This window comes from Macaca thibetana, chromosome 13, assembly GCF_024542745.1.
Source record: "Macaca thibetana thibetana isolate TM-01 chromosome 13, ASM2454274v1, whole genome shotgun sequence".
Taxonomy (NCBI): domain Eukaryota; kingdom Metazoa; phylum Chordata; class Mammalia; order Primates; family Cercopithecidae; genus Macaca; species Macaca thibetana.
In genome coordinates this window covers 51,834,133-51,852,366 of record NC_065590.1, presented here as the reverse complement: position 1 = coordinate 51,852,366, position 18,234 = coordinate 51,834,133, and the positions used below count along the sequence as shown (strand labels likewise).

The following is an 18,234-nucleotide window of genomic DNA, read 5'->3' as shown; positions in this document are numbered from 1 at the left end:
CACATTTTAAGAAATAGGTAAATCTCCTGCACTTTCACTTAAATAATTCAAAATTAAGGGAAAGTATAAGGGGAAAAATTGTGTTTTCACATATGATTCAGACAAAACAGTTGACCCAAGCCTATTTAAAATGGGGACTAGATCCTCTTTTCCCTAACGGTTACTTTAAAAATTTCCTCTCATCATCCTATCTTCTATGTGAAATAAGAAGCAGCAGATATTTGGTCTGACCCCCGTTTCTGGCACACAACTCCTAAAACCCTTGTAATTTCCTGAGTGTCTCAATCGCTAGGTGCATTCTTTGTTCTAATATTTGGTCTTTGACCCCCCGGTTCCTGAAACAGCGAATTCCTTGGGGTTTCCTGGGTTAAAGGAGCACCTTTTGTTCTAATGAGGTAACTCTTGGCGGGTTTCTGGAAGCGGAGTGGTCACCAGAAAGGCCATCCCATGATTAAAAGTTTGGAACTTTCAGTCCTACGCTGCAACCTCCAGGAAGGAAAGAGGGATCGGAGTTGAGTTAATTGTTGATCATGCCTACACGATTAAGCCTCCATAAAAATCCCCAAACTACGGGGTTCAGAGAGCTTCTGGGTTGCTGAAAACATGGAAGGTGGCATCCCCTGAGAGGGCGTGAAAGCTCACAACCCCTTCCCCATACATTGCCTTGTGTATCTTTTTCATCTGGCTGTTCCTGAGTTGCATCCCTTTTGTTTTTCCTTTTTTTAAAAAATAGAGGTGGGGTCTCTGTATGTTGCCTAGGCTGGTCTTGAACTTCTGGGCTCATGTGATCCGCCAGGCTGAGTCTCTGAAAGTGCTGGGATTACAGGTGTGAGCCACCATGCCTGGCCCTGAATTGTATCCTGTTACACAGGATACAATTATATAATAACAGGTTTTAATAACAGGTAAACAAAAAGTGTTCTCTGAGTTCTGTGAACCATTTTAGCAAATGATCGCACCCCTGAGGGGTCATGGGAACCTCCGATTTGTAACCAAGTCAGACAAAAGGTGTGGATAATCTGAGAACCTACTGTTTGCACTTGGCATCTGATGTTTGGGGTAGTCTCATGGGACTGAGCCCTTAACCTGTGGCATTTGTGCTAACTAGAGTTAGTGTCAGAACTGAATTAAATTGTAGGATACCCAGTCAATGTCTGCCAAGAAGTGGAGAATTGCTTAATGTGGCCAAAACCCACACATTTTGGTGACCAGAAATGTTCTGTGTTGTTGTTGCTATTTTGAAACAGGGTCTTGCTCTGTCACTCAGGCTGGAGTGCAATGGAGCAATCACAGCTCACTACAGCCTGAACCTCCTGGGCTCACGTGATCCCCCGACCCTCAGCCAACAAAACAGCTGGGACTACAGGCACACATCACCATGCCCAGCTAATTTTTAAAGAAAATTATGTAGAGACTAGATCTTACTATGTTGCCCAGGCTGGTCTTGAACTCCTGGGTTCAAGCAATCCTCCCACCTTGGCCTCCCAAGGTGCTAGGATTAAGGCATGAGCCACTGCACCTAGCTCTGTGTTGCTTTGAGAGTATAAACAGTAGGAAAAGACATTTTAGTTTTTTCCTATTGCACACTGTATTAATTAGGGTTCTCCAGAGAAACAGAACCATGTGTGTGTGCATACACATAACAGGAGATACATATATATACACACATCCTATTGGTTCTGTTTCTCTGGAGAACCCTGACACAGTGTGTAATAGGTGTGTGTGGGGGGGTGTGTATATATACATATATACCCACACATACACATAGATGGAAAGAGAGGTAGATAAATCTGTTTCAAGAAACTGGCAATTGTGGGAGCTAGCAAGTCCAAAATCTGCAGGGCAGCCTGGAGACCTGGAGAGGAGGGGTGCCGCAGTTTTAAGTTCGACGGCAGCCTAGAGGCAGAATTTCTTTCTCCTCAGAGGATCTCAGCCTACTAAGACCCTCGACTGATTGTGTGATGCCTACCCTCATAATAAAGGGGAAACTGTTTTACTCAAAGCTGACAACTTAAATGTTAATCTTGTCTTAAAAGTACCTCACAGCAACATCTAGACATGTTTGCCCAAATAACTGGGCACTATAGCCTAATAAATTCAAACATCAAAATGAATAATAATATAATCCTTCCCCAATCTACATAGAAAAAAAATGAATGTGTATTTCAGATCCTGAAATATCAGCTCATTCCCTCCTTTGACAAACATTATTGAAGGCCTGGCCCCTTTCTAATGTTAGGCCCATTATGAGACATAAATATAATCTCACTGCACATTTGTTGGATCATAAGAAATCAAATCTGTAGCCCCTTAATGTTTACAAAATATGTTTATAAATATATCTTGTGTAATATTCACAAGTCATTATTGTAGTCCTCACTTGACCAAAAATAAGGCGAGATAGAATACTCTGACACATCAAGGATCGTAGCAGCAACAGGTGATAAAGCCAAGAAGAATCAGATCTTCTGACATTTCTTCATTAAATAGAGCCCTTTCTTCATCAAATAGACACCGTGAACAGAAGTAACACAGGTCCTCAAGGATAGCAGCTATTTTATTATTTCCCGATTAATCTACACTGAAAAGACACAAAGGTCAAGATGCCTAGCTTATTCCCCTGCCCGGGAATATAAAGTTGTATAACAAGCTTAGGAATTGATCACTGTCTACAAGTAGTGCTTAGCTTTGTTTTTAACTTTTTATTAAAGTATAGCATGCTACTCAGATCATAAGTTTACACCTCAATACATTTTCACAAAATGAATACCCCTGTGTAACTGCTACCAAGATCAAGAAATAGAATATGACCAGGGCTGGGTGCAGTGGCTCACACCTGTAATCCCAGAACTTTGGGAGGTCAAGGCAGGAGGATTACTTGCGCCCAGGAATTCAAGACCACCCTGGGCAACATAGTCTGATCCAATCTCTCCAACAAACATTTAAAAATTAGCCAAGCATGGTGGTATGCGCCTGTAGTTTCAACTACTAGGGAGGCTGAGGTGGGAGGATCACTCAAGTCGAGGATTTTGAGGCTGCAGTGAGCTGTGATCACACCACTGCACTTCAGCCTGGGCAACAGAGGGAGACACTGTCTCTAACCAACATAATAATAACATTTAATAATAATAATAGCATCAGCATCTCAGAAGCCCTTTTGGGACCCCCTCCCAGCCATCATCTTTCCCACAAAGGTAACCACCAGCCAGATATCTTTCACGATCAACCAATTTTGCCTTTGTTTTCAACTTAATCCTACTGTATGTGCTTTTTGATATCTGGGCTCCTTTGCTCTATGTCTGTGAGATTAATCCACTTGTTTGTTCAGTTATGTTACTGCTGTGTAGCATTCTATTGTATAATGTACCACAATTTATTCATCTGGTCATCCAACAATTTGGGTGGTTACGTTTGTGGGTACTGTGAACAGTGCTGCTGTGAATATTCTGTACCCAAGTTGTGGTCCATCTTATACCTTGAAGTGGAATTGCTGGGTCATTCATCTGCATGCACTCAATTTTACTGGAAACTGCCAAACAGCTTCCTAAGTGGTTGTCCTAATTTGTACAACCACTAGCAGTTGATGAGATTTCCAGTTGTTCCACTCATTAGCTTTTATCATTGTTGTGCTTTCAATGTTATACTTTTACAACATATGGATATATCCATACAATGTATAACACTGGTTTGCATATTTTCAAAACTTCATAGAAATGCTATTATATCATGTTGAAAATATTCTACCACTTGTTTCTGAGATTTATCTGTGTTGGTACATATAGTTCCAATTTATTCTCTTTTACTGCTACACACCATTCTAGTTTTTCAAGTCTGAATCTTGTTGATGGCCACTCAGGTTGTTTCCATTTTTTCATGATTATAAATGACACAAAGACTGTTCTTATTCATGAGTCTTTGTACCCATCTGTGAGAATATCTCAAGTGCAACTGCTGAGTCACAGTGTATGTATATCTTCAGCTATACTAAATATTGGCAAAATTGCTTTCCAAAATTGTTGTGCCAACTTACACTGCTATAAGCAGCCTGTGAGGGTGTCCATTGCTCCAGATCCTCACCAATGATTTGTATGGCTGGATTTTTTTCTTTTAATGTTTGTTGATTGAATGGGTGTGTAATATCCTAATAACTTTCTTAAATAAGTTTTCCAAATACTTTATAAATATATACACTTATATTTGCAAAGAGGAAGAGAGGTTCGTTCCTTTTCTCTGTTCACACAGAGCTGTGGTTCTGGAACCTTAGTGTTCTTTATCTAAGCAGGGCCTGGGGATCTGCCTGACTGCATGCAGATGTCAGAAGACCCTGAGGAATGTTGCCTCAGTGCCTTGTATGCACAGCTAGAGCAGTTATCTCAAGTACTTAGGGGTTATGTTATCTTCTCCTCAGCTAGAGCATGGGCTGCTGGATGGCAGAGACAAATTCTATGACAGTTTTGTATCCCTAGGGCCCAGCCCACAGAGGAAACTCTGAGTATTCATGGATGTAGGGAAGGAAGGGAAAGTAGGAATGATAACTTATTTTCTGTTTGCTCTGCATCAGATCTTAGAGGATCTGGAGATACATAAAGTTTGTTTATTTAAAAATGCACACCATACACATATTCTTTTCTATTAACTGTTAAGGGTTGAATAATATTCCTTCATATAAATAATTTTCAACTTGGCCTAATGAATGACATATCAAAGCCTTCCATTTTGTAGTATTTCCTCATGCTTTCTTTCAGAAGGATTACATACTGAATACTTTGGAACAGGGTGCTCCCTGGACAATATATGGATGCATTCATATGATACATAACATTGGTTTGCATATTTTCAAAACTTCATAGAAATGCTATCATGCTGAAAATATTCTACCACTTGGCACATACATTGGAGCTCTCCTCCAAAGGGTCTAGTAAGCAAAATACATTCAAAATAATGACTGGGAGTTAGTGAAAGGCAGAAAGAAAAGAATCTTCTGAAAGTAAAACAACAGAGATGGATAGAGCCAGAGGGAGGAACACAGAAAAGGAGAGAGGAGATTGAAAGGTGAAATTTATCCAACGTGGGCTCATTCATTAGGAAGAGCTCCTCATTAGGCAACATTTTTTACAGGGCAATTTATTGGTCTCCCATCCTCTGGCCAGACTGACAGCACAAGAATAGGGTTATCTTTTTATTTTTTATTTATTTATTTATTTTTTTTGAGATGGAGTCTCGCTCTTGTTGCCCAGGATGGAGTGCAGTGGTGTGATCTTGGCTCACTGCAACCTTCACCTCCCAGGTTCAAGCAATTCTCCTGCCTCAGCCTTCCATGCAGCTGGTACGACAGGAATGCGCCACCACACCCAGTTAATTTTTGTATTTTTAATAGATGTGGGGTTTTGTCATGTTGGCCAGGCTGGTCTTGAACTCCTGACCTCAGGTGATCCACACACCTTAGCCTCCCAAAGTGCTGGGATTACAGGCGTGAGCCACCGTGCCCGGCCAGTGTAGGGCTATCCTTAAGATTCTTTTAACTCAGGATATCGCAAAACAAGAGGGTTGAAAAGGGCTGAACCCTAGCATGTAATCTATAATTAACCTGAGCATCAGTATGGATGCTAAAAATCAGTACAAGTATAGCCAATGTGGTAGCTAGATACCTCCCCTCCCGGGACAGCACTGTTGAAACCTTCACTCTGGGCTAGAGGAGGGTCTCTGTTCTGGTTTTGAGGTCACACTCCTGAATGTGACTTGTCTACTTCTACGGTTCTTTCTGGGCACATCCCGTTTTGGTCAGCTCAGCCACTTTCTGGCATTATCTGCCAGGTAATTAATGGATTTATCAATTACGGAAAAAATCTGTCTCCTTGTCTGGATGTACTTAAAATTCAGCGTTTAAGGAACAGAGACGTTCTGCTCCAACTCAGTGAATGCTGTCAACTGCATGTCTAGTGCTTTAGCTATTTCTGTTTCTAGTCGTCATTTCCCAAATCTGCGAAATGCAGAAACGCTTGAGATACAAGCCTCCTCCAAAGCTAGGCCATTCTACAAATTGCCTTCTGCTGGCCACCGCTCTTCAGCACAGCACTGTGGTCCTTGTGCCTGGGAAGGAAGTCTTATTCCTTTCCTTGTCACTGGCCTCTCCAGGCATGCGGTAAAAAGGTCCCCCTGGCACACCTGGGACATGGAACATTTTCCCCATGACTGAGATCACTGACTGAGAGCAGCAACTAGACTGACTCCCCTCCTCTGGTTCCCACCCCAAGCAGCTGTCTGAATGTTAGAATAGGCACAAGGAGTTGTTAAAGCAGAGAAAGGCTTACTTTTCATAAACAACACATGTTTTCTAAGGAGAGATTTATTTAATGAAAGCCTTTTTTCCCCCTGAGTCTGCGGTAGATTTGAATTGTAAAATAGATTTGGAGCTGTTTTGAGGGGAAGGATAGGGCTGGAGTGGAGACAGCAGAATTTCTCTATCCAGAGAAGTCCAGGATCTGGGAATAGGAGGTATGATAAGGCCATAGAAATATCCCCAAATGTCCCCCAGGTAGAGTGGCCCGAGAGAGTTGAAAACAGAGAGACCCAATATTCCATTTAATATAATTTGTGTTACAGTATCACCTTCGCACTATTTCCAAACACACACGCTCACATCTGCTTCCAGCAAATCTTTAATGCAGTTCCCTGCACACTCAATATCTTGACTGCGTATGGACATAGAGAAAGTGGCTGAATTTCCTCTCTGAGAAGAGGATGTCACGGAGGAAGAAGACATAGTTGCTAAACTGAGCCAATTCAACCAAAGCAGAAGCTGGAGCTAGAGACGACAATGAGAATGAAGCCTCCACCTCCCCTCTATCCACCTGGAAGTTCCGCCAAAATCATCTCAAGAGCTTGGAAATTCCATGAAAAGTGGAGGAGGGCTTTGGGCCCATTCTGAAGGCCAAGGAGGACTACAGCTGATGGTTCCCAAAGACCTGTCTTCCACACTGACCCAGGGCCCAATTGCTCACACAATTTCTCCTCTTAGATGTCTAATAAGTAACTCCCATTTTAAACAGCCAAAAACCAAACTTGGCTCCACCCCCTAAACATGCTTCTCCCTCAGTCTTTCCCACCTCAGTTACCAGCCCCACATCCACTCAGTTGCTCAAGCACCAAATCTACGAGTCATCCTTGGTTCTGCTTTCTCTCACTCTCTCCATCCAGGAGATCAGCAGGCCTTGTCAGTCCCTCCTCCAAGACACATCCCAAGTTGACATTTCTCACCTTCTCTGCACATCTCCATTGATTTCACCCAAGAAGTCTCAGCCACCATTCCTCAATGGAACTCCCAGTTTTGCTCAACTGGTTATAGCAAAAACTCCCTAACCAGTTGCCCTGTCTTTCCTCTGGCCCCCAGTGGCCTTTTCACTACCTGGTGGTAGCAGCCAGAAAGGGGTATGTTTGTGTATAAATCAGACCATATCACTCCACCATTTACAATCATCCATGGCTTCCCACTGTAATCCAAACTCCTCTCTGTGGCCTAGGGGACCCCATGTGACTGGGCCCTGTTCACCACTCTGACCTCTTTCTTTCTCCATTCATACGGTGTCATCCACACTGGGCCCTTTCTTCCCACATACACACAAAGCTTCGTCTTGCCTCAGAAGCTCTGTACATTGCTATTTTTCTACCTGGAATGCTTTTCCCTTAAATTTTCATCTATCTGCCCCAATCACTAAACTTCTAGCCCCTGCTCACTCTCTACCCTTTATCTTATTTTCCTGTAACACTTATTTGTTGCTTGATTACATATTTTTCATCTTCCTGTCCTCATTAAAATGTAACCTCAGGCCAGCTACAGTAGCTTGCACCTAGAATCCCAGCATTGTGAGAGGTCAAGGCAGGAGGATTGCTTGAGCCCAGGAGTTTGGGACCTGCCTGGGCAATATAGCAGGACACTGTCTCTCCAAAAAGAAACATTTTTTAAAATTAGCCAGTGTATTAGTCCATTTTCACGCTGCTGATAAAGACATACCTGAAACTAGGAAGAAAAAGAGGTTTAATTGGACTTACACTTCCACATGGCTGGGGAGGCCTTAGAATCATGGCAGGAGGCAAAAGGCACTTCTTACATGGCAGCAGCAAGAGAAAATGAAGAAGAAGCGAAAGCAGAAACCCCTGATAAATCCATCAGATCTCGTGAGATTTATTCACTATCACAAGAATAGCACAGTCAAGACTGGCCCTCATGATTGGATTACCTCCCCCTGGGTCCCTCCCCACAACATGTGGGAATTCTGGGAGACACAATTTAAGTTGAGATTTGGGTGGGGACACAGTCAAACCATGCCAGGTATGGTGGCACGTGCCTGTAGTCCCAGCTACCTGGGAGGTTGAGGTGGGAGGATTGCTTGAGTCCAGGAGTTTGAGGCTGCAGTGAGCTGAGATGTCACCACTGCACTCCAGCCTGGGCGACAGAGTGAGACCATGACTTTTTCACTCATCTATTCGGTGTTGCTTACTGAGTTCTGATCACTGACAAAAATAACCATTGTGTGTGTGTATATGTGTGTGCATGTGTAAAACAGCAGACAATGAGGGCCTTGCATTGTTCTAAGAGTTGCTTGAAAATGCCTGTGTTTTGATACCTCATGATGCACATTCATGGGCCAGCCAATTGTAGTGACAGCTCTTTAATGAAGAAATGACATATACATTAATGTAGAATTTATATTTGCTCTTAGTAAATACCTATAAGTGCCTAGTTCAACAGTTTCTGTGGTTGAAATGCTAAAAAATACAACTGAAATGCTGTTGAACTTTAAATAGCTAAATGAATGTATACCTGTATGTTGTTTTATTTACACACACATACATGTGTGTATACTATATTTAAATAATTTATTCTATATATATTTAATTTATTGTACATATATAGAATAAATTAAGCAATAATGTCCCTGGGCCCAAAGAAAGTATTCTTCATTCTCCTGTTATGCCAGAAAGGTGTTTACTATGTTGAGGGAAGTTCCCACACTCATAACCTCTAAGTGATTCCCCAGCACAGCTTAGAGCTGATGTTTCTGCCGGAGGAAGCCCTGAGTCATTCTCTGCATCTTTCCTGAGATCTGGAGAGTGCAAGGGTACCCACACCTCTCCCTCCACCAGGCCAGGGGGATTAGGAAAGAGTCAGAGATGAAAGAGAAAAAGAGAAGAGAAATTGGTAAGAGGAAAAAGGGTAAATGTGCTCAATTCTTTCCTCCTCTGATTACAGCCAGAGGAAGGCAGTCTGAGGGCCCCTTAACTAACTCCCTTTTAAAGTCTGGCAAGGATATAACACATTTCATTTATCTATGCTTCTATTACTTGAATGGCTTGCTTTTTTCTAAAGGAAATAGAATTGGGGAAGGAATTATAAGGAAGAGAATTTTCTTGCTTTTATTCTGTCTATAAATGGCATATGAGAGGGACATGGAAATAGCATGAAAGAGTCACAATTTTCTTACAATCACTAGTATTCTACACTAATGTATCTGGGTGGCAGAGCGGATGGAGCCATAATGGTGTTTATTATGGACTGAATCATGTTCCCCCAAGATTCATATGTTAAAGCTGCATGCTCAGTGTGATGGTATTAGGATGTGGAGCCTTTGGGAGGTATTTAGGTTTACAGAGGTCCTGAGAGTGGAATCCCCATGATGGCATTAGTGCCTTCTAAGGAGAGATCTCTCTCTCTCCACCACAGGAGGACACAGCGAGAAGGCAGCTGTCTGCAAGCCAGGAAGAAAGCCCTCACCAGGAATCCATCAGCACCTTCACTTTGGGCTTTCAGCCTCCAGAACTGTAGGAAATACATGTTGTTGTTGAAGCCACCCAGGCTATGCTATTTTGTGACAGTCGCCAAACTGACTAAGAGAGTGTTTTACATGAATTAATTAAGCAGATATTTCCTGAGCATCACTAGTACTCTGGGTACTGTTCTGCAGTTAAGTATAGAGCAGTGATCAATCAGGTGAGGTTCTGCTTTCATGGGACTTCAGTTTGAGTGGGAAAATACACCACATACCATAAAAAAGTTAACAGACAAGTAAATATTAGATAGTGAGAAGAGCCATGAACAAAACAACAGAACCATGCTATGTAGAGGGACTGGGGAGTGGATACTTTAGATCAGGTCATCAAAAGAGGCTTTCTGGGGAGGGGACATTTGAGCTGAATGACAAGGAAATGCTGACTAGGAGACAACCTGGTGGAAAACGTTCCAGGCACAGGGAACCATGGTGCTAACATCATGTCTATGTAAGACCGACAGTTAACCTCTGAGTTAGGTCAAGCAAAGAATGAAGGGGACTTGAGACAGGCTTGAGTGTTAATGTCCAAAAATGAAAGCAAGAGATGCACAGCAAGAAATTCATATAAGAAGCTTCAGATTTTGAATACCAATGAAATAACCATGGTTTCTGAGTGACCTCCTACTCCACACAAGTCCTCCCCTTGTATTTCCTGCATTATTGCCATCCACCATCCACACAACATGCAATATCCAAATATCATAATAAGGCTGGGCGCGGTGGCTCACACCTGTAATCACAGTACTTTGGAAGGCCAAGGCAGGTGGATCACCTGAGGCCGGGAGTTTGAGACCAGCCTGGCCAACATAGTGAAACTCCGTCTCTACTTAAAATACAAAAATTAGCTGGGCAGTAGTGGCATGTGCCTGTAATCCTGGCTACTTGGGAGGCTGAGGCAGGAGAATTGCTTGAGCCTGGGAGGCGGGGGTTGCAGCAAGCCAAGATCATGCCACTGCACTCTAGTCTGGGCAACAGAGTGAGCTCCTGTCTCAAAAAAAAAACAAACAAACATACACACACACAAACATCATTATGAGACAATTTTTGTTAAATAATTTTAAAAATTAACATCTTATAATTGTGAGGTCCATTTGTCACAATTGATAAATGAATCAATGTTGATACATTATTATTAATTGAAGTCCACACTATTCAGATTTTTTTCTTTTCTTTTAGTGAAACCCTGTCTTACTTTGTTGCCCAGGCTAGAGTGCAAGTGGCTTAATGAGGGTTCACTGTAGCCTTGACCTCCCAGGGTCAAGTGGTCCTCCCACCTTGGCACTCCCTACCCCCCTGCCCCCCACTCCCCTAAATAGCTGGGGCTATAGGCACACACCACCACACCTGGCTAATTTTTTAATTTTTTGTAGAGATGGGGATCTCACTATATTGCCCAGGCTCTATTCAGATTTCTAATGCCCTTTTCCTGTTAGGATCCCATCCAGGATACTGCATTGCATTTAGTCATGCTTCCTTAGGCTACTTTTGGCTCTAACAGTTTCCTAGACTTTCCCTGTTTTTGCTGCCTTTGACAGTTTTGAGCAGGGACTGATCAGGCAATTTATAGACTGTCCCTCACTTGGGATTTATCTGATGCTTTTCTCCTAATGAGACAGTGGTTATGGGTTATTGGAAGAGAGATCACAGTGGTAAAGTACCATTCTCATCCCATCACATAAGAGTGCATGCTGGGCCGGGTACAGTGGCTCACGCCTGTTCCTAGCACTTTTGGAGACTGAGGTGGGTGGATCACCTGAGGTTGGGAGTTCAAGACCAACCTAACCAACATGGAGAAGCCCCGTCTCTACTAAAAATACAAAATTAGCCGGGTGTGGTGCCGCATGCCTGTAATCCCAGGTACTCGGGAGGCTGAGGCAGGAGAATTGCTTGAACTCAAGAGGTGGAGGTTGCAGTGAGCTGATATCGTGCCATTGCACTCCAGCCTAGGCAACAAGAGCAAAACTCCATTTCAAAAAAAAAAAAAAGAGAGTGCATGCTGCCACCATGACTGATCACTGCTGATGCTGACCTTGATCTCCTGGCTGAGGTTCCAAGTGATTTTTGATGCCTCATTCTCCCATCCCTGGAATCTATCATTCATCAGGCCTCATCTGATACATCTCTCAACGTTCTCGCTCAGAACCCACTCCTCATCAACATTACCTCTACAGTCTCAAGTCTCAGTTCCCAGACTGTTCTCAGCATCCTGTACCACATTATCAAAGCTCTAATCATAGCCTTTCTCTGGCTAAATAATCCCACTTAGGAATAAAACTTCTGTCTTAGTTGGAAGTTAAGGTCCAAGGTTTTCAGTGTTGCTTTGGGGTCTTTTTCTCAATCTGAATGCAAGCTACTTTCCAGTTTCAGCTCCTGCCCTGAGATCTGGGTACTGTGCTAGCACTCCTCCGCCACACCCTCTGCTCATTCCATCATGCTGCAGTAGTTACTGCTTATTAAGCTTCTGTCCTATGCCAGGCAGCTTTTCTGGGCCTAAGAATACAAAAACTACTAAGAAAGGGTTCCCTACACTCAAGGAATGAGGTGTAGTTGGAGTGACAGTCATTGTAAATGGATAATTGCAAGGTGGTTAGGTAGATGCGGGGCATTTATTTGGGCATGTACAAATTTTAAAGGGAGCAACTAGGCCAAAGCCCCTCACTGTGGCCCCAGTACTTAGGGGAGATTATACTAAGATAGTGATACCTAAGCAATGATGTCAATAAAGAAAAAAGTTCACCAAGCAGACAAGAGGCCAAGAGAAGTTCTGGGCAGAGGGCACAGCACACACTAAGGCATGGCCACTAAGCAATTTAATGTGGAAATATTTGCAAAAGATGAGTAAGAGCTAAACTGTGATGAAACAAGTTAAGAAACTTGAATTTGGGCCGGGCGCGGTGGCTCAAGCCTGTAATCCCAGCACTTTGGGAGGCCGAGACGGGCGGATCACGAGGTCAGGAGATCCAGACCATCCTGGCTAACACGGTGAAACCCCGTCTCTATTAAGAAATACAAAAAACTAGCTGGGCGAGGTGGCGGGCGCCTGTAGTCCCAGCTACTCGGGAGGCTGAGGCCGGAGAATGGCGTGAACCCGGGAGGCAGAGCTTGCAGTGAGCTGAGATCCGGCCACTGCACTCCAGCCTGGGCGACAGAGGGAGACTCCGTCTCAAAAAAAAAAAAAAAGAAACTTGAATTTTAACCCACAGTTAAAGCACAGTGTTTTCAAGCTGTAGGTCTTGAAATCAATTTAGTGAGTCCCTATGATTATTTTAAAATGAAATAGAGTAGAAAAATTTGTTTTGTGAAAATGTCATTTCCATTACTGCACACATATGCATCTTTATGTGTGGTTTGCAATGTAAACTATACTTCTTACTGGAAATCACCTTTACATAAAATACTGCTATATGGAGGTTTTGCAAGGATATATAGCAGGGATGTATTTTCAAACAGTATTTCTCAAACTTACAGAGCCCGTCCGGGTGTGGTGGCTCATACCTGTAATCCCAGCACTTTGGGAGGCCAAGGAAGGCAGACTGCTTGAGCCCAGGTTTGGACAACATGGTGAAACCCTATCTCTACAAAAAAAAATTTTTTTTTAATTAGCTGGGCATGGTGGCACATGTCTGTAGTCCCAGCTACTTGAGAGGCTGAAGTAGGAGGACTGCTTGAGCCCAGGAGGTCAAGGCTGCAATGAGCCATGATTGTGCCACTGCACTCCAGCCTGGATGACACAGTGAAATCCTGTCTCAAAAAAAAAAAAAAATTCTTGGCCCCAATCCAGACTCACAGAATCAGAATTTCCAGTGGCGAAGGCCTGGTAATTCTGTATTTGTAATCAATACCCCAGGCACTTCTTGTGAAGAAAGCTTTGGAACACTGGTACTTTAAGAGAATAATAGAAAAAAAAGATCAGAACAAGAAGAAACTAGAGGCAGAAAGAGCAGTTGGAAGACACTTGCTATTGCCCGAGAGATGGCAAAACTTGAACCAAGGCAACAGCAGTGGGGGAAGGAGGAGAGGCGGCTTCAGGAAGCCTTGAAGACGCAGACTGTCAGAGGTAGAGCTGCAGGACACCACCCAGGCCTCTAAGGATTGTATCTTGAACACTTTCATAAACATTGGGAATATGAGAGGCAGAATAGGTTGCTGGGAAAGATAATGAGCTCAGTTTTGGCACATGTTGACTTTGAAGTGAATTCCATAATGAAGAGTGGACATTTGGACAAGCTGTTCTGGAACTCAGCATAGAGGTCAGAGCTGGAGATAAGGATTTCTGAATCATTTGAATCACTAGTATATAGGTGAGAGGAGGAAAAGTGAAATTCCCCCAGGAAGCGGGTGGAGTCTGAAGGGCCAGGAATGACATATGGAGGCACTCCCGACCCTCCTCATCAAACTTCAGCCTCATCCTTCTCCTCTGTGCCCTTCCCCCAATCTCTTTTTCTACCTCACACAATTTTATCAAAGGCCATCTCCCAACCGTTACTACCTTAGATGGAATTAACCTCTGCATTGTGCTACGGTATCTCTTTGTACTCCCTTTATCACATCTCCAATCATTTTAGATTGGGGCTAGTGTTGTCCCATTTTCTTTTTCACCTGTTAGAGGCAGAAGCGTGTCTGGATTTCTAGCACCCCGCACAAAGTTGGTGTTTAGTAAATGTTTGTGATCTTGTGGTGGAGATTTAAGGATGACTCATTCATTTGGACTCATAATTCTAGTGTCTAAAGTATAAATGAATCTACTCAAACAATAGCTGCCAAGCTATAATAAATTATTGCTGATGGTATTTCTTGACAGTACCATCTGGCCTTTGTCTTCCTATTTCTAGTTCAAGGTTCTTACATTTTATTTTAACAATAGCTACCCAAATTTATCTTTTTCATATCACTGCATCGCACAGAAAGGGCATATTACTATAATAATTTAAAACTATTATGTAGGCCGGGCGCGGTGGCTCAAGCCTGTAATCCCAGCACTTTGGGAGGCCGAGACGGGCGGATCACGAGGTCAGGAGATCGAGACCATCCTGGCTAATACGGTGAAACCCCGTCTCTACTAAAAAAAAAAAAAAATACAAAAAACTAGCCGGGCGAGGTGGCGGGCGCCTGTGGTCCCAGCTACTCGGGAGGCTGAGGCAGGAGAATGGCGGGAACCCGGGAGGCGGAGCTTGCAGTGAGCTGAGGTCCGGCCACTGCACTCCAGCCCGGCGACAGAGCGAGACTCCGTCTCAAAAAAAAAAAAAAAAAAAAAACTATTATGTAATAATAGAATAATAATAAACTTCCAAATACCCATCACTCAACTTCAATAATTATCAACTCTGGGTCAATTCTGTTTTATCTTTACCTCCAACTCCATTGCATATTATTTTGAAGCAAATGCCAGAGAACATATCAGTAAAAGAGAAGACTTTTTTAAAACCATAATATTATAACACCTAAAAAAATTAACAATAATCTCTTAACATCCATATTGATTCATTGTTCAAATGACCAATTTTCTCGTAAATGCAAGTTCTTTTACAGTTTTAAAAAATTAAGATCCAAATAAGGTCCACTTGTTGCAATTCATCAATATGCCTTTTAAATCTCTTTTAATCTATAGGCTTCCCACTGAACCCCCTTTCTTGAAAATTATTAATTGAATAAATCAGGTCATTTGTTCTGAAGAGTTTCTCATAGTCTAGTTTGTTTGCTTCCTTCATTCTCCCAGTGTAGTGCAACATGTTTCTTTGTCCTATTTTCTGAAATTGGTATTTGAACAAGAAACTTGGTAAGATTTGAATCTGCTTTTTTGTCAAGACTTCTTCACGAATGGGTATATTCTTCCTTCTTCCATCAGGAGGTCCATACTGTTTGGTTGTCTGTATTCTTGTTATGTTAGCAATCACTTCTCCTTAAGGCCTAGACCCATTAGTTCTTTAGAGGCTATCGGAAGGGGACTCTATTATTCCTTTGTTGTTTAGTGGTTGAATTAGTTCTTTAAACAGGAACTTTGCCTCATGCACTATTTAGTTACTGGGGCATACAGTTCATATAAGAAAGGCAGAAAAAAAAATGGTAGAATTTTTTTACTGGTTATCAATTCAATAATGAGTTGCCTCCCAATAATCTTCTAAACATGACCAGTTTTTTGAGCATCATTATGGACTCATAGATTTAAACATATTTGAGGTGTTTCAATCTATTGCTGGTATTATCCCTATTGATGTCAAAATTGTGACACCTTTGGCCATTGGGAGCCTCTTTAAGTTGGTTCTGCTGTCCTTTTGAGAATGACCCTGTAGTCTTCAATATCTTCCTCACTATCTATACGACAAGGTGCTTCAGGGTTCCCTTGTTCATGTCCTGCCCTAGACCTTGACTCAGCCGTTTCTTTAAGGAGCCTCGCTCTTTTACGTGGGAAATGGTATTTCAGGACATCGATCAGGGATTTGGGGGTGCTCATTGCACCTGGGTTGGTTAGAGACTGACTTTAAATTTTTGAATTTCTCAGACATACTAGTGGCTAACAGTGCAGGTGCCAGAGGTAGACTGGGTTTGAATCACCACTCTACCACATATTATGTATGGACACGGCGCTAGTTTACTAACTTATCTGTGCTTCAGTTTTTCTCAATTGTGAAAAGAGAATAATAACAGTAGCTAAGTTTGTAGAATCCTGGTAAAGTTTAAATGAAGTGATTCATGTAAAATGCTTAGAATAGGGCCTGGCACATAAGGCTGTGTAAGCATCGGCTATTATTATTCTTATTACTAGTCTCTTTCCAGCCTTGTCATTGTTGCCTGCTCACACTGTGGGTCATCTGATATGTAATACAGACTTACATTTTATTTGTATCTAGTGACATACTGACTTATTTTAGAGAACTAGTCTAAGTCACATCTGCAACATTTGTCCTACTAATCTGCTACTTTAAATGATGCAACACTCGCACATATTAGAACATTTCCTGTAAAGGAATTCAAATTCAACAAAACTAATGGCATTCATAAGGTCACCAAGCACCAGCGTACTTTCTGCTTTTTATACTTGTCTAGAAAGGGGTAAATTAGCAGAAGCCTGGCTAGACCTTAACCACTATGGAGTTAAGGTCTTACTTTGCACTGGGGGCTTGGACAAGCCCCACTGGTCTTGTCTTTACTAGTTGAACACAGGGAGCTATTAGGGGTGGCATTCCCCAAGCCCTCCAGATCCCTTTCTAATCAAACTGGTAGAATTACAAGACATATCCCAGATCACATAAATCTTAATGTTGGTTCTGTCTGGAAGCCCATGCATATTATGAAATCTTGATCTATTCAGCCATTTGCCATAACTCTGTCCTCAGGTTCGAGGAGTTAAGATCTCAGCACTGCTGCAACCAAAGACAGTGAAAGGCAAGCAGCAGACCCATCGGCTGTTTCCTTGGTGGTCCGTTAGACCCCAACAAAACCTCAAGGTATAGTTTCTCTAAACCTAAAAACCCTATGGAGCTCTAACAAGAACAGTCTCTATAGTAGTTAAATCACAGTTTCTTTAAAGCAAAGGCATTTGTTTACCTGCAATTTCATATACTTGCATTACTGACATATGATTGTGCTATCATTGCATTAGCCGTGCCAAGTTGTCTACAGCTCGCTGGCTAGAAATTCTCAGGATGCACTAGGGTTCGTTTTTGCTTAAACAAAAATTCACTTGCTTGTTTTATTCTCTTCTCTCTTCTTTCTCTTAACAGCACTCTTAGCATTTTTTTAAAAGTAGCTGTCATTAGATTACTTGACATTTAAAACACTTTGGAATAAAATATAATTTTAATCACATATTTGTCAACAGGAAAGTGTGAATAAATAATGGTAAATTCATGTAATAGAAACTATTAAGCCACTAAAATTATAAAATGCATTTTTAAGTATTGACATAGAAACATGAGAGAACAAAAACAAGCTCCAAACAGTTTGTATAGTAGGATTAAATTTTAGTAAAATAATAATTATTTTACATGTTGGCATATGTATAGAAAAAAATCTGAAGAAACAAGTTGTTAATAGGGGTTATCTCCAGGGGTGAGATTATCATTGTCTTTTCCTACATATTCCTATAGTCTCTGAATTTCTTATGAATATTTATTAGTTTTCCAATCAGAAAATGTTTATTTTTTTGAAAATCAATGTTGTTATAACTTGTTCAGAAGAGTGAAGTAATACATTATCCATTGTAATAATAACTTTACTGAGATTTCTCATGGTAGCTTCTCAGGAAATTCTATAATACCAATAAGTTTCTGTAAAAATCGAAGTTATTAATATAATTACTGAAGAATTGAAAAACAGTATACTTAGTCTTCTCAGAATCCAAAATAATTTAGTATATATTTTTATACATATGCAAAACCAAATGGAATTTAAAACTTTGAAATGTTTA

At 41.7% G+C, this 18,234-nt stretch overlaps 1 protein-coding gene across 1 annotated transcript in view; it reads left to right on the top strand.

Annotated features, from left to right (window-relative positions):
* The first annotated feature begins 1,727 nt into the window (after positions 1–1,727).
* RPS27A (ribosomal protein S27a) overlaps positions 1,728–18,234 on the top strand; it is a 169,332-nt gene continuing 152,825 nt past the window's right edge. Inside the window, exon 1 of the mRNA XM_050754691.1 lies at positions 1,728–1,731. The gene's annotated coding sequence lies outside the window, so the exon portion shown is untranslated. The remainder of the gene's footprint in view (positions 1,732–18,234) is intronic.